The sequence below is a fragment of the Chinchilla lanigera genome, unplaced genomic scaffold, assembly GCF_000276665.1.
Source record: "Chinchilla lanigera isolate Chin_1 unplaced genomic scaffold, ChiLan1.0 scaffold00023, whole genome shotgun sequence".
Lineage (NCBI taxonomy): Eukaryota > Metazoa > Chordata > Mammalia > Rodentia > Chinchillidae > Chinchilla > Chinchilla lanigera.
This window is the reverse complement of record NW_004955424.1, coordinates 5,823,136-5,838,205: the sequence shown is the minus strand read 5'-3', so window position 1 is coordinate 5,838,205 and position 15,070 is coordinate 5,823,136.

The following is a 15,070-nucleotide window of genomic DNA, read 5'->3' as shown; positions in this document are numbered from 1 at the left end:
GAGCTATACCCCCAGTATTTATTTGTTTGTTTTTTTTCCTTCTTTCTCTTTGTTGATTTAAAAATAGGGTCTCGCTTTGTCATTAGGTGGCCCAGGTTGTGCTTGACTTTGCAATCCTCCTGCCTCATTCTCCCAGTGAAATGGAATTACAAAGAGATAATTATTAAAGGTGACATCTGGTTAGTACTGACCACAGTTACCAATAGGATCAAGCAAAATAGGAGCAAGCTCTCAGAAAGGACACAATTCCAGAAGAAGAATCAAAGAAATTCCGCAGATAATTTGCAAGAAAAATGAACTCAGAGTATAAAATAAAATATTGTAATATGGACAGAAATAAGGAAAAGCATGAAAAGCTAGGGTAGAATAAAAAATAGAAAGTATATTTAGACACAAAATATAGTATTCATTCAAATATCTAATGAAGATTCTCAATAAAATAATATATAATATAAATTAGTAAATTAAAGAGTTGCTAAAGGGGGATGTCCTATACTATAATTTTAGTGGAACTATATGACCAATCATATTTGTCAAAAACTGGTCAAACTATTCATCTACAAAAATTGTAAATTACTGTTTATAAATTGAACCTTGATAAATATGACAATGAAGGAATTACTATACAATATGATACTAAGGCATTTAGTCTTATAAAGCTCTAGCTGTAAAGAAGAAAGGCCTGGAATACTCATAAAATTGTAACTGTAGACAATGGAAAACAAATTAGAACACCAAAAATTAAAGAGAATAGAGAAAGAAACATAACTAATGCTTAAATTAATATATAGGTGGGTAGAAGCCAAAGATTGGATATTTGGAGATTTTCTTTATTCAGCAGCCCTCGTAACAAGCTACTATCAGAGCTGGTTTGAAAACCAGTGAATGCATGACATCTGCTTTACTGACCACACTTTGGAAAACCATCCAACTAGCAATGGATACATTTTGTAAACTTCAAGCCCACAAATAACTTCTAAACAATCACTAAACATTTTTATTACTGCAATTCTGATAATCATCTCTGCTTGCAACAATCCTATGTACATCTTCTCTGCTTACTCAAAGATAATGTGATAAATACAGCTTTTCCAGATACTCAGCTGTAGGGTTTTTGTTTTGTTTTGTTTACCATAAAACTCCCAAAAGTTTTAAACCAATTGGGGACTCTTCTCACGTTTCTGTAGAATATTGTACTCTTGCTAATCTGTAAAGTCATAGCCCAGACCTCATCCTTTTGTTCAGATATATAAACAACTGATGGCTGAACTTCACCTGTATACTCTGTAGTCACTGCTAAGATGCATGTGTAACCTATCCCACTAGAGTCCTGTTCAATCATATTTCTCTTCCTGTATTTTTTGCTTAGTCCTGACATCTACCCAATGTCCTAAATTGAATTACAGGTTTCAAATTCTCCACCTGTCTCTTGACATGCTGTATATATCTATCACCAAATCTCTTAATTTTATCTCCTAAAAGTGTCTCTAATTCAGGAATACACAACATTGACTGTGCATTGGAATTACCTGGACAACTTCAAAAAGTATTAGTGCATAAATTTAAATTTTTAATGAAGTGATCTGGAAGGGAAGGAGAGCCTGGACATTAAGAAATTCCCAAAATATCTTTCATTTCCTCATATGAAACCAATGTGGAGGACCAAATACTGCCCTATCTCTCCACTTCCATTATCCCCTAATTCCTGGCCTCCACAATCTCTCACAGGATTGTGAAAACCACTGTTTGAAACCACTACTTTCTCAAAGGATTGTGAAAACCAAATCAAGCTCCTGCTTTCCAGGATTATTCATTTCAAATTTATCCTTCAAAAGGTATAATGGTGCAGTGGAGGCAGAAATACACTTATTTTCTCCCTTTTAAACATTTTCACATAGCTGCTTATCAGTAAGGAGAATCATCTAAGCTTTTTTAACAAGTCCTACAGCAAATTCCAACATGTGCCTCTCATCTTACTTTACTTCTTGTCACTAGGCATTGCAATATGATCTACTATCACTGAAAAATTCAGTCTTAGACACATTAATGTGATTTGCTCTCTTCCTAGAATAACTTTCTCCATTTCTTCACCTAAGCAATAATCTAATTAGAAGGATGTACTAGTTTATAAAAGAGCTCAAAACTCCATCTCCAAAAAGGCTTTTTTTTAACACTGAGGCTGGATTATTAATATTACTCTTCTTATAAAACTCATTTCCATTCACTTACTTTAACATAGCCTATATTTCTGCCTTCATCAATTGTCTATAAATTCCTTGAGTTCCTTCAGAGATTGCTTCCACCCTCAATAAGATTTGGGCAGATCAAAAAATAATAATCAATAAAATTAATATTTGTATTCCATTTCCTCATAAGTTATATCCTTTCATGCATAAAATAATAATAGAATTAGATGGGTGCAAGCAACATTAGCCATATGCATATAGAACAAGAACAGAGAAAGAAAAATTTAAAGAGATATGGAAGTGATGATGATGTTCACAGAAATGACAACTGAGTGGATGTTCAGCCTTCATCCCCAACTGAACCCATTATGGCAATTGAAGAAAATATATTTAATTCTCACCTGCTCTCTAAGTGTCTTAATGGATGCTTTTAATTCTGTATTAGAGTGTCTTTGCTTTCCAGAGTGTCAGTTTTTGTTACAAAGTTTTTATTTTATGGGCACAGAGAAACTCTGATTAAAAATGTCCAAGTGTAAATTTATGGTAATGATGTCTGGTTAGCAATGCTATGCATATGGTGAAATATTCCATGAAGTAAGCACTTTCTTTGATTCTAACCCAATATTATTTATAGTCATGGAGCTATAAATAATATTGCTTGACCATGTGGACCACAATGTGAGCAGGCAAAGAAAAGTGAGCTCTTCATAATTTTTCTCCTGCCTTAAGTTAAAATATCATTCAACATCCCTATCCAGTATACATTTTTCATCTTTCAGGAGCCTAAACACTGACCATCTGAACTTTCAAAACTCTGCATAAACCATCTCAGCCATAAAACACAATAAATTTAGAGAATCATAAGACAAGAGTGATTTGGGCATGCCACATTCATATTTTCCTTTAAACACTTATTTTTGCTTGAATATTCACCATCAAATTGCTACTATTAATAGAATTCTACCTCCAGCTCCAAGATACCAGAATTGTGATGTCTAGCACAAAATACATTTTTACAAAATTATGATACAATCAAGGAATTTGCCCATTAGAGTTCATCAGAAAGTAATTCTACATAAATGTGTGAGAAAAAATGATAACTTCATTTGGAAGATACTGGTATTAAATAAACAACACAGATATATAGTATGTTATTGTCAAAGAATAGTTTCTTAAAATCACATCCTTTACAATAATTTAAGATTTCATAGCTAGTAGAAAGGTAGGTCGCAAGGCAATATTTGGTGCACTAAAAAGTTATTTCTTCATGAATATTTTCTCTAAAGTGTTTTCATACTGGCCTAAGTATACTTGTGTATTCTTGTAAACCTTTTATCAGTGTACACATGGAAATTGAAAATTTTTTTTCCACATGAAAATGTTCTACTTTTCTAAGGTTGTGTGTTACTTCTTCCCCCGAAGAACTTTCTTTCCATCATTAAACCTTTATTTTTTGTTGTAAAATAACTTCAAAGAAAAACTTAACTGAATTTGAAGCTATGAACAACAAGATCCCCTGCAATCAAATTTAGAAATATGATATTAATCAAGGACAGACATTCCTCTTTCCCATGATGAAAGGCAATGTCAGAAAAGATAGATGTTTGGTTGTTGTTTATGGATGGCTTGGGTTGACACTGATTATGATTGCAGCTGACAAGAGAAATTACCCGAAACAAGAGTTTCTAAAGAGATAAGTGTTGTGCTTCGTTATTCCTGGTTTTGATGCCACAGGAGCTGACATGTCCACCCTGATGTAGGGATGAATGCTGGTGCATCCAAGGAGGCGTGAAATAACAAGGTTCCTTCTCTCCTCTGCCTCATTTCCTCGTGTGCTTCAGCAGTAAAACAAAACATGGCAGAACCTCCTCAAATTACTTCTACCAAAGCCATGGCTTCCAGTCTCTGAGTCTTGTTCTCATTTAGGATTTATGATCCTCTCACAACTTCAGTCACTTTCACATATTTGCTCCAGGTTGTCTACAGTTCCAGAGTTCAGTTCTCTTTTTCCCCTAAGAACTCTAAGAACTTTTTGTGGATGGCACAGTTACAACTACATACTCTCATTCCCATTAAAAAATGAAAATAAAATAACATGACATGTGACGCTTTAGCTTTCATAAGGCATTACTTGGAAACCCATTACAATTGATTAGATCATGTTGTAGAATCCAGTATCTAATCTATAAAGCTTTGATTGATAAGGTAGACACAAAATGCAGATATTTAATTCAGAATTATTGGTACTTCATACGGCCTGTAATAATCCTTTTATTGCTCTACACATTTTTGAGTGTCATCAGCAACATATTCTTCTTTTTTTAAAAAAATAAATTATTTTCATTTATTTTATGCCCATTTATTCCTATGCCATAGTTTGTGGGGTTTTTTCACTTTCTTATGGAGTAGCTTTTACTTCTGTGCAATCACCTCTTGTGATTTGGGGGCAATCTATTTCTTTGTAGTTCCAGGTCAGCTCCATGTGGCAGGGAAACTCATCTAACTGTGTGTTCTGTAAGGGCCAAGGTTGGTCTTGCATATGTTCAGAGACTAGAGAATTTATACCCAAATCATGAGGTTCAGCATTAATTCACTGTATTTTTAAGGACAAGAAGCAAAAATTCGCCACTCTTGTTAGCCTGCTGACCACTCTTTAGCCTGGGAATACCTGCTCATTCAACCACTCTAAGGAAGAGATAGCATCTTTCAAATGGTTTAAATCTTCGTACCCTTGGCCTGGGCAGTTTTATAGTGTTCTTAGGATGAACCAGAAATTTAAACCTCTTGACGTGCACTAATCCGTGGGATTTTCTAGCTCAAGTGAGTGGAGAGCCATTGGCACCTATCACTTCAAGCTGCTGATGAGAAAAATATAAGCATTTTCAATATGAAAGATTCCTTCAAGAGCGCTGCTCTGGATTTCACTAAAATTCTGGTTCACTGAAGAACTCCGGAGATTATAACACATATATGATCCAGGTGTACTGTGAACTCTTGATTTTTTTTTTAATATGATCACTTTACTTTTTTCTTGCTGATTCATTTGAGTATGACACTAAATTTTATGTAGAGGTTTATGATTCCATTCAGCTTAGTAACTGAAGTACTATGTTTTAAACCATAAGTCAAATTTCAGTCCCTCATGAAGACTTTAATTACATAACACACTTACTCAAAGCAGTAACCTTCTCTAAAATACATAGAATTATTCCAGCAAAAAGGGAAAACAAAGTCTTGGTCATGAAATTTTAAAAGTTACAATATTTAAAAGTTATAAAAACCCATTTGTTTTAAACTAGTGTATTAAAAGTACAGCTTTGAATACTAGTTCTCTTATTTATCAGTTATAAAATTTCTTTAATAGCAGGCTATTATTTCAACCAGTATGGGTGGTGGTCATTTCACAAAGAATTCTCATAAAAACTATAATAATATAATGTCACTATGACAATACAAAATTTATAAATGCAAACATATTGTGTATATGTTCAAGCTTCTCTATAGAAGGATTCCACTTGTATAAATTTAACCAACTGCAGATCAAAAATAAGCAGAAAAACTATTGTGTCTGTGCTAAACATGTACATAATTTTTCTGATGTTGTGCCCTAAAAAGTACAGTAGAACAACTATTGATGTACCATTTACAATGTATTCTGCATTATAAAGAATATAGAGTTGATAATGGGTATTGGTGGATTTATGTAAAAATCATACAACATTTTATATAAGAGATTTGGGTGACATGGATTTTGTTATCTGCAGGGAACTAGGAACAAATTTCCTACTAGGGATGATTAGCTATAGATACCAAGGAATGACTTATACACTTCAAGCCCTTTGAGTGCTTCATTACTATAAATTAATTCAAAAATATTATGAAGGCACCACTTGGATTTGGACTGAGGACATATGGCTACAATATCTGTATCTAATTTTTTAACTCTATAATTTTTAACTCTGTGACCTGAGAAATTCTTTGAACCCCTCTGGGCCTTACTCCAGAGTCAGCATTGGAAATTTGGTTGTTCACTTCCCTGAAGATATCATTTCATTGAAAACACAGGAAAGGGAGAGAGGATGCTTGTACCTAGAAAAACAAATTTGACAGAGAGGGAAACAGTGGCAAAGGTACAGTGGAATGTACTAAACTCAGGCAGGGATATCAGCTGACCCCTACTCACTTGGGGTTGCAATTTTCATATTGAAATTAGAAGAAGACTATCCCATAATGAAAAATTTTATAGTCTAAGGGTCAGTGCAGACATCATAAATACTTTGTTAAGACAAAATAGCTACTTCCCAGCCATGCATTCAGAAATAGGACTTTCTGATTACACCTTCTAACTGAGTCAGAATAAGGAAAAGTGAAAGGCCTACTAATCCAAGCTTTCATGTGACAAACTGAAGCAGAAAGGACTCTAATGGATAATCTAGAACATTGTTGGAAAGTAAAGCAATCGTAATTTATGAAAAAATGCTATGTAAAATATGAAATACAAAACAGATATTGACTTACACTATATAACTAAACACCTTGACATCACCTCACTCATCCTATTAATATATATTATTTTGCAAAATTGATTACTGGAGAATATTATATAATCTTGTATTTTAAGTAATTGAGATTTCCTTTCTTATCCAATTAAATCTGATCAGTGAATTAAATTCATGATCTTTTCCAATGATTCCAAAATTTTATTTTCCCTGGTACAAAGTAGCAAAAATGTATTTATTTAGAGGAGATCTGACTCTGTTAACAAGACAGCCTTCAAATATATTGAGATTTAGAATAATTTACTTTGTATTAATAGTCTACTGATGATCACCATTGTCATTTGTATTCTATACTACTAGTGCTTATTCATTTTCCCAAATATTTCCTTATTTCTATTTTTAATTGAAGATTTACAATACCCTGAGAAGGATATAGAATTCTGTAAACAACAAATAATGCCCAGACTATCATATATTCATTTGATGCCAACTACTTCCTACCTAAGCTATTCGTCAGAGCTGGCACAGCATCGGTGAGTATGACAAAAAGTACCACTTTCATGAAGACTTCCTTTGCATCTAATTATATCCTCCAAAAGATAACAGGAGATGGACTGTAGAAAGAAAATAGCATGAACAATACATTCATTGAGAATGTAGGCTCAAGCATTCAAAATGTTTGTCTGAAAATGTGAATATTATAATAAAAATCTTTCATCACTCACAAGTGAAATGTTTTAACAGCTTGCATCTTTTAAGGTCAGGAAATAAAGATACAAAGTCTCCATGTGCTTGAGTTTCAACATATGATTATAATTTAACACAATTAAGGCCGGGACTATAGCTCAGTGGCTTAAGCGCTTGCCTGGCAAGCCTGAGGTCATGAGTTCATTTCCGGTACAAAAATATAAAAAAAAAACCAAAACCCACAATTAATTTATTATTAATTTTATTCACCAAAAATGTCACTTTTGTGTTAGAGTTAATTTTTTTTCAGATCTTCTTTGTAGTAATTCCTTTATTTTGGGGAAATCAGAGGGTTCGGTTATACTTTGCCATTTGGTGCAAACCTTGGCTTTCTTAAGGAAAAAGAGAGAAATGAGTTTTGGAGCCACAGAAAACCCTGAATGAGTACATAAAAGTGACCCAAAGCACGGCAGTATCAGTCCTAAGTGAGATGGAGAAACAGAGATTAAACCATTGCTTTCATAGACTTAATTTGAGAAGGTTACCCTGTATCCAGCCTTACTGCTAAAGCACAGGGCAAACTAGGCAGATGAGAGAAGGAACCTTGTTATTTCACACCTCCTTGGATGCACCAGCATTCATCCCTACATCAGGGTGGACATGTCAACTCCCATGGCATCAAAACCAGGAATAACGAAGCACAACAGTTATCTCTTTAGAAACTCTTGTTTCGGGTAATTTCTCTTGTCAGCTGCAATTGTAATCAGCGCCAACCCAAGCCATCCATAAACAACAACTAAACATATCACCTTTCTGTCCTTGCCTTTTACCATGGAAAGGAAAGTGGCTGTCTTTGATTAGTGTCATATTTCTAAATTTGATCACAGGGTAATCTCACTGTTCACAAAATTTAATGGGCCTGAATAAGGGGCTTAAATTTTGATATTTGGAGATTTGTTATGTTAAAGGAAAAAGGGGAGAAAAGAAAACTTTCCTTTAGTGAAAGTTGGGGACAAGAGTGAGACAATATACTTTCATCAGGTAAATCAGATGGGACATAGGTGTTAGGATTATTAGAGCTTACAATAACTGATTAATATTTTTAAGAACTGTAATGGGAAAGTCTGGTAATATGTATGCACAACTGGTGAGTTTAGTAGCATGACAGAAACACTTAAAGTGTGTGTCATTTGAACCCCACAAAAAGAGTAAGAGGAAAAATGGACAGGATAAACATGTGAGGAGCTAACAACTGCAAATTTTTCAAAACTAGAGATTTCAAACCACAGATTAAAGAAGATGTGAAAGTATCAGCACAAAAAATCACCCCAACGAAAAAGCCCCTCCCTCAGGCACATAATATTCAAATGAAAGAAAGCCAAGAATAAAAATCTAAAATTTAAGGCAGAAAAAAAGAGCTATGAATTCACTCTGGATTATGGATGAGTCTCATATCCATTATGACAAGTAAAAAAAGGCAGAATCAAATGGCTACATACAGTGGGAAGTACCTTACATGACATAGTGAAATCTGTACAAAACTGTACAAAATGTATCACTGCTTTTCAGAAGCTAGGGTAGACAAAACTGTTTAAAGAGGGACACTGAGGTATTTTGATGTGCAATGGAATATAATTTCAGTGGTTGTTTTGTGACAGCCTGTACTTGTCAGAACATGAAGAATTGTGCAATAGAATAGGTTGCTATTACTGTAAGTTAATTATGCCTTTAAAAAATTATAGATACATAGAAAAGCTCTGGAGGAAAAGTGGTCAGTGGACGTGGTGAAATTTGAATTCCATCCTTAAAATGTGAAACATTCATATTATAAAAACATGCTATGAAAAAGCCTGATTTAAAAACAATTAAAGCCTATGTATGGGTAATATATTGAATGCTTAGTGGTAATCTCTCTTCCTTTATTTGTACTTAACCTTGACTCTGAGCAGCTCAGCAATAGTCAAGAAAGTATTACTTGGATCAATAGTCAAGAAAGTATTACTTGGGATCATACAGATTCTTACAATTTATTTTTCAACTAAGGAAACTGAGATAAATTTCTTGATACATAATACTAGTGGAGAGCTGGAGGTGACATTTCACCTGAAAATTTCTGACTCCATAATGTCTGAAGTAGTTAAATTTAAACCCAAAGGCCTTTAAATCACGATAGATAGCAAAATCCCAGACATTTCTCTCTTTTCCTGTGTTTTCCACCCACCACTTTGGGAATGCTATTTTTGCAATTCTAATGCTGAAGTGTCTAGGAAATCTTCATAGCAAGAAGTACTGCTTGTCACTTTTGATACTCATGTTTCTGGCACACTTTTGTGTAATTAGCAATATAAATGCAGATTTTGATAGATTCCTCAGCTAAAAATCACTAGAGTTGAGGATACTGTGAATAGGAAGTAGAGATTTTACCTTGCGAAGCATGGAACACTCTAGCATAGTGAATTCCAACTTCTTTCCATCAGATATTGGAAAAAGTAATAATAATGGTTCAGATAGAAGCAGTAGTTTGAAAGGAGCAGGGAAACATCCATGCTGTGACAATGTCTTCTAAATAGTGTCCCAGGCTCTATTCTGTGGAGAATGAGAACTTTCTGTGAATAAGAAGTTTCATTTTGGTGTTTTTAGTTGCTTTCTTATTGAAAGATAATGTCGTATTTATTCTGAGGTCCTATTTTTGCTTTCTCTCCTGTGTCTGTGTGTCCTAAGAATCTGGGCTGCACTCTATATATACTCATTTTGGTCTTCACTGCCAGCATGTTGGCTCTCTCAGAACCTGGCGTCTTTCCTTTAGTTTGGAAGTCAGGATAGCTTTAAAAACCAGAGAGAGTTTGGTTCAATTTGTACAACAGCCATTGTGACCACTAAAACTGAGATACTTTCAATGGGGATAGTAATACCTTCCAAAACAGACCGCAGAATTTATTCAAGTAAGGATGTCATCAACTAAAATAGAGTGTACTCTCCAGATGCTACTTTTCTCTGGTCCCTTGCTTTAGCTCTCTGTGTCAGACAGACCCCCTTTGGTATTTCTGGTGCTATGCTTTGATATCTTCTGTGTGCTTTCCTACGACATTCTGTACTGAGAAATCAGCACTATGAGCCCTGGGGTCTGACTGTACTATTTTGCCCTTTCATTATATGGTAGGGCTCTCCAACTGGAAGTGGGAGTCAATGGTAGGAGATTAGATGGGACATCCCTCAGGACATTCCTTGACAAGTTACAAAGCATTTGTTGTTCCTACCAAAGTTCTCTCAGGTAGCTCTTTCACAATTTTTGTGTTTTATCTCCTCAGGTCACTAACTGTCCTCTCTTCTGGCCTTTCAGACCCAAAGGTGGCAACTCTGTTCTAAGTAGCTTTAGAATAATGTACTATGTCTTATTGCTGTCATTTTTAATCTTGCTCATAATTTTGTAACTAGTACCTTCAAAAATCTTCCTTTCAACACCTGTCTGATACAGATCCTGACTGATGCATAGATCTCATAACTCCTGAACATCTCAATATGTTATTCCATACATTTTCAAATCATTTTCACTTAGACTGTCAAAATCAGGTTCAAAAACATCTCCAAGACCCTTGACAACCAAAACTAGAGAAGAAATTAGGTGCCAACTATGGACCAACTTTGTCACTTCTCAGTTTCATAGTTATTTCTGAATAAGTTTAGTAATGGACAATTTCCACCTGCTAGGAGGGAGGATGATGCTAGAATATTTAAGGAAGAAAACCTCTTTAAATATAACTATGAGGGTAATATTTCTTCAAATAATATCTATCACAGAATGTGATACAGCCTGCTAGCAGAAAATTCGATGAGACCAGGGAGACATATTACATAAATACTTCTTAATGGTAAGCCTTTGGTGATCTTTGATAAATTGTCTCATTAACAGCAGTGGAGAGAAATAGTACAGTAACTAAAAAAATACTGGCTAGGCATATTTTAAGAGATAATTCCAAATATAAGGCATAATTGGATTAAATATACTCTAAATCCCTTTCTATAGTCTCAATCTTTTTTTATGAGATTAATTTATGTCATTTTACATTACTGAATGTCTCACTTTGTAGGTCACATGATGCCTATAACTCAGATTAAAGTGAAAGAAATTGAAGACTATACATAGATAACTTGTAGTCATCTAATTCTCATCCTGAAAATTATATAGATGTGGCTTACTTGGGAAAGTGACCTATTTGCCTCTTTTTCTTGGTCTTTTCTTCAATAAGTCAGTAAACAATAAACATTTAGAAACAACAAATATTTCATTTTTCTAACTTTTTTATTGGTTCATATCTGCCAAACACATAGATCACATTTATTATAAGGAATTTGTACTGGTCCATAATATATCTTAATTCATTTTTCCCATTCCTCTCCTCTCCCTCAACCCTTCTTCCCCTCTGCATTTACAGAAGCTTGAACTTGGGGCTGGAGGTTTAGCTCAGTGGCACAGCGCCTGCCTGGCAAGCGCAAGGTCGTGAGTTTGATTCCCAGACCAGAAAAAAACCAAAAGCTTGAACTATATTGGACACAGAAGCTTAAATATAGCATTGTTTCTCTTGTGTGAGGAACCCAAAGGGTAAATAAGGCGCATAATTGAAGACAGATATTGGGAAGTAAGAAGAACATATTCTAATGGGAAGAGAAACAAGGGAGGGAGAAGGGGGAAAGGAAGGAAGGAAAAAAGGATTTGAAAAAGAGAATGAAAGGAGAAAAATAACAAGAGATATCTGCTTTCAAGGATGATTTTGTTGATTGAGGACTATCATGTTATATTAGGAGACTTAGGGATAATTCACAGATGACACAATGAATACACTCATTTATTTCTCATATTTGTTTTAAAATAGTAGATCTCTCCAGGTGTACACACACGTGAGTTGTAGTTCCCACCCCAACAGAGAGTTTATATGGAAATGCATCAGAATGAAGCTTAAGGTCAGCGCTCTGTCAGATTCCTCACTACTGTTATTTGGAACCAATTTCTTTCAATTTGGCCACAGCTGTGTGTTTTCTGATTCATTACTGCAAGAAAGAAACTGCCCGCCTCTTTTTCTACTAGGCTGTTGCCCCAAGGTTTTTCCTTCTAACTTCCTATCTATATGGAGTCAGTTATTACTTAAATGAGGATAATAATGATGATTATTCTTATTCTTTATAAAGTTCTATATCAGTTTTACTTAATACAGAAAAATACCATTATCCACATAATCTTTTCTACCAGTCATCCATATTAAAATGCGTGTATGGTTCATATCTATTTGAATATTTTTGTAATCACCAGAAAAGGATGTGTTAAAGAACAAATTTTCATTAAAGCACATACATGGAACCTGTATGTACACAATGAAATACACAAATATATTTCACATATGCAAACTTAGAGAATACCAGACCAATTTGCAAAACTAAAGAATGCATATTATATTATGTTTACAGAAAAACAAATACATATTCAAAATAAATAAGAAAAAAATTGATTAACTGGGAACTCAAGTGGAAGCTCTGGCATTTTCAATATGTGACCTATTTAACAGAATGGCTATTGCTGAAAAGGTAAATATCACTTTAGCTTCTATTATGGGGCAAGATTTACTAATAAAGTCACTCTAAATTGTAAGGAGGGAAAGAAAGCCAGTTCAGCCCTATGAATAGGAGGATATGCAGTATGATCTTTGGGGGAGAATCTCCTTTTTGTTATGATCCCTGATGAAATTTTGGTAGATCAGTACCAGCTGTCCCTTCTAATTTTTTGAATCAGAAAGAAAGTTAAACTTTCATAGGATAAGTGTAAGCTTATTGAGTGCTGGTATTAGCTAGCTTAGAACATAAACCAGAACATGTCATCCTACTTTTCTGATGAAAAACTCCAATTTCAGGACAAGGTGATGTATAAAGTGGACATGTGTCAGTATATTAGTTGAATACATGTTTAAAAGCTTCTAGTTATGATATACTATAACATATCAGTTATTTGCTCCTTCTGAATGTCAGTATTCTTATAAGAATCTACACAATAAATTATTAATACTTAACACTCAGCTGTTTTAAGAATTAACAAGATTTCATATGTACTGAGGTTAGCACCTAAAATATCAAAATGAATTGGATTTATCTCTTACCTTTTGAAGTATTTTGCCTTGGGTGTTTTATTCTCCTTATTCTACATTTGTAATATTCAGCACAAATTTTATTCTACTTGTTCTAGGAAACCACCTCAAAGACCAGCTCATCCTTGAAGCTCTTCTGTGTTCTCTCATCTGCTTTTACTATTCACTGCTGTCATTAACATTTTCTTTTGACCTCTGGGGAAGGTACTACTTGATGTATTGAATTAGAGATCTTTTTAAAAAATAATTCTTTATTTTTTCAAAACCTAACATGAATTTTAGATTTTTCACCAATGTTTCTTGCAGGATATGGCACTTGATTTGACTTTTGAAGAATAAGAATTATTTAGATACATGATATAAATCTAACAGAACAGGAACCAAGAAATAGTATTAAAAGTAATCATCTCTTAAAGAAATGGGAAATGACAGTGCAATGCTGATCATCTATACCAATAAACAATCATTAGCAATCATCAAGCAATGTAATTTGCTGTGAACAAGATACTTTGTTCGGAATTAAGTTGGGAATGATGTGCGTTCTTTTTCTGAATATGTTTTTATGACATCAATTTTCTATTTTAATCCTAGCAGAAGAGGGCTTGCACTAATCTGCCTGCATTCATTCACTTTCTCTCTACTGCCATGAATTCTATGATGCTTATTAAACCCCTTCAGAAACACACACTAATTTCTATCCTATTTCCAATATTCTATCCCCAGTCAAAATAGAACCTTAATTATTTACACTGTGTTCAGATACATAAACCCCTAGGGTCTTATAATGATGTGCCAAAGCAATACATAAACTCAATGAACATGTATAATTTACTTTCTAAATGTATTCTAAAATATTAATTTTATATCAAAGCCCAGATAACTCATACAGTAGGATTATATGAATATATATAGACAGAGAGACAGAGAAAGAGAGAGAGAAAAAAAAAGAGAGAGAGAAAGAGAGAGAGAGAAACAAGAGGAAAAGAGAGAAGAGCAGAGGAGAGGAGAGGAGAGGAAAGGGGAGGGGAGGGGAGGGGAGGGGAGGAGAGGAGAGAGGATGCCTCTAAATAAAGAAAAATTGTACAATTCAACTAGCTGCTTCATACTTCTTTATAAACTCTTGGGTTGCAGATCAACTTTCTTTGGCATGTACAAACTCTTCATTGGCAAAGTCTGAAAGTTTCTTTTTAGTTTGATTACTGACTTATTAGGGTAAGGTGTTTTCAGGTAGACTCAACTCAACAGAACATCTAAATGCTGTGTTGAAATGCGGTTATATAGTGATAGTATTGCAGAGAGATAAAAATGTGCAGATTAACTTATGGTGAATCTGAGATCATAGGTTAAAGTATCCCATGGATTCCTCTATGGGGTCATGAATTCTGTGTAGAACCATGAGCTGTTGCACCTGTCAACCAGGATAAGGTGGGTTAAGGTTGCTCACAATTCCACATCTCATTACAATGCTAAGACATTCTTCTTTGAGTCATTAGGAATTTCTTTCTTTTTCTTTCTTTCTTTCTTTCTTTCTTTCTTTCTTTCTTTCTTTCTTTCTTTCTTTCTTTCT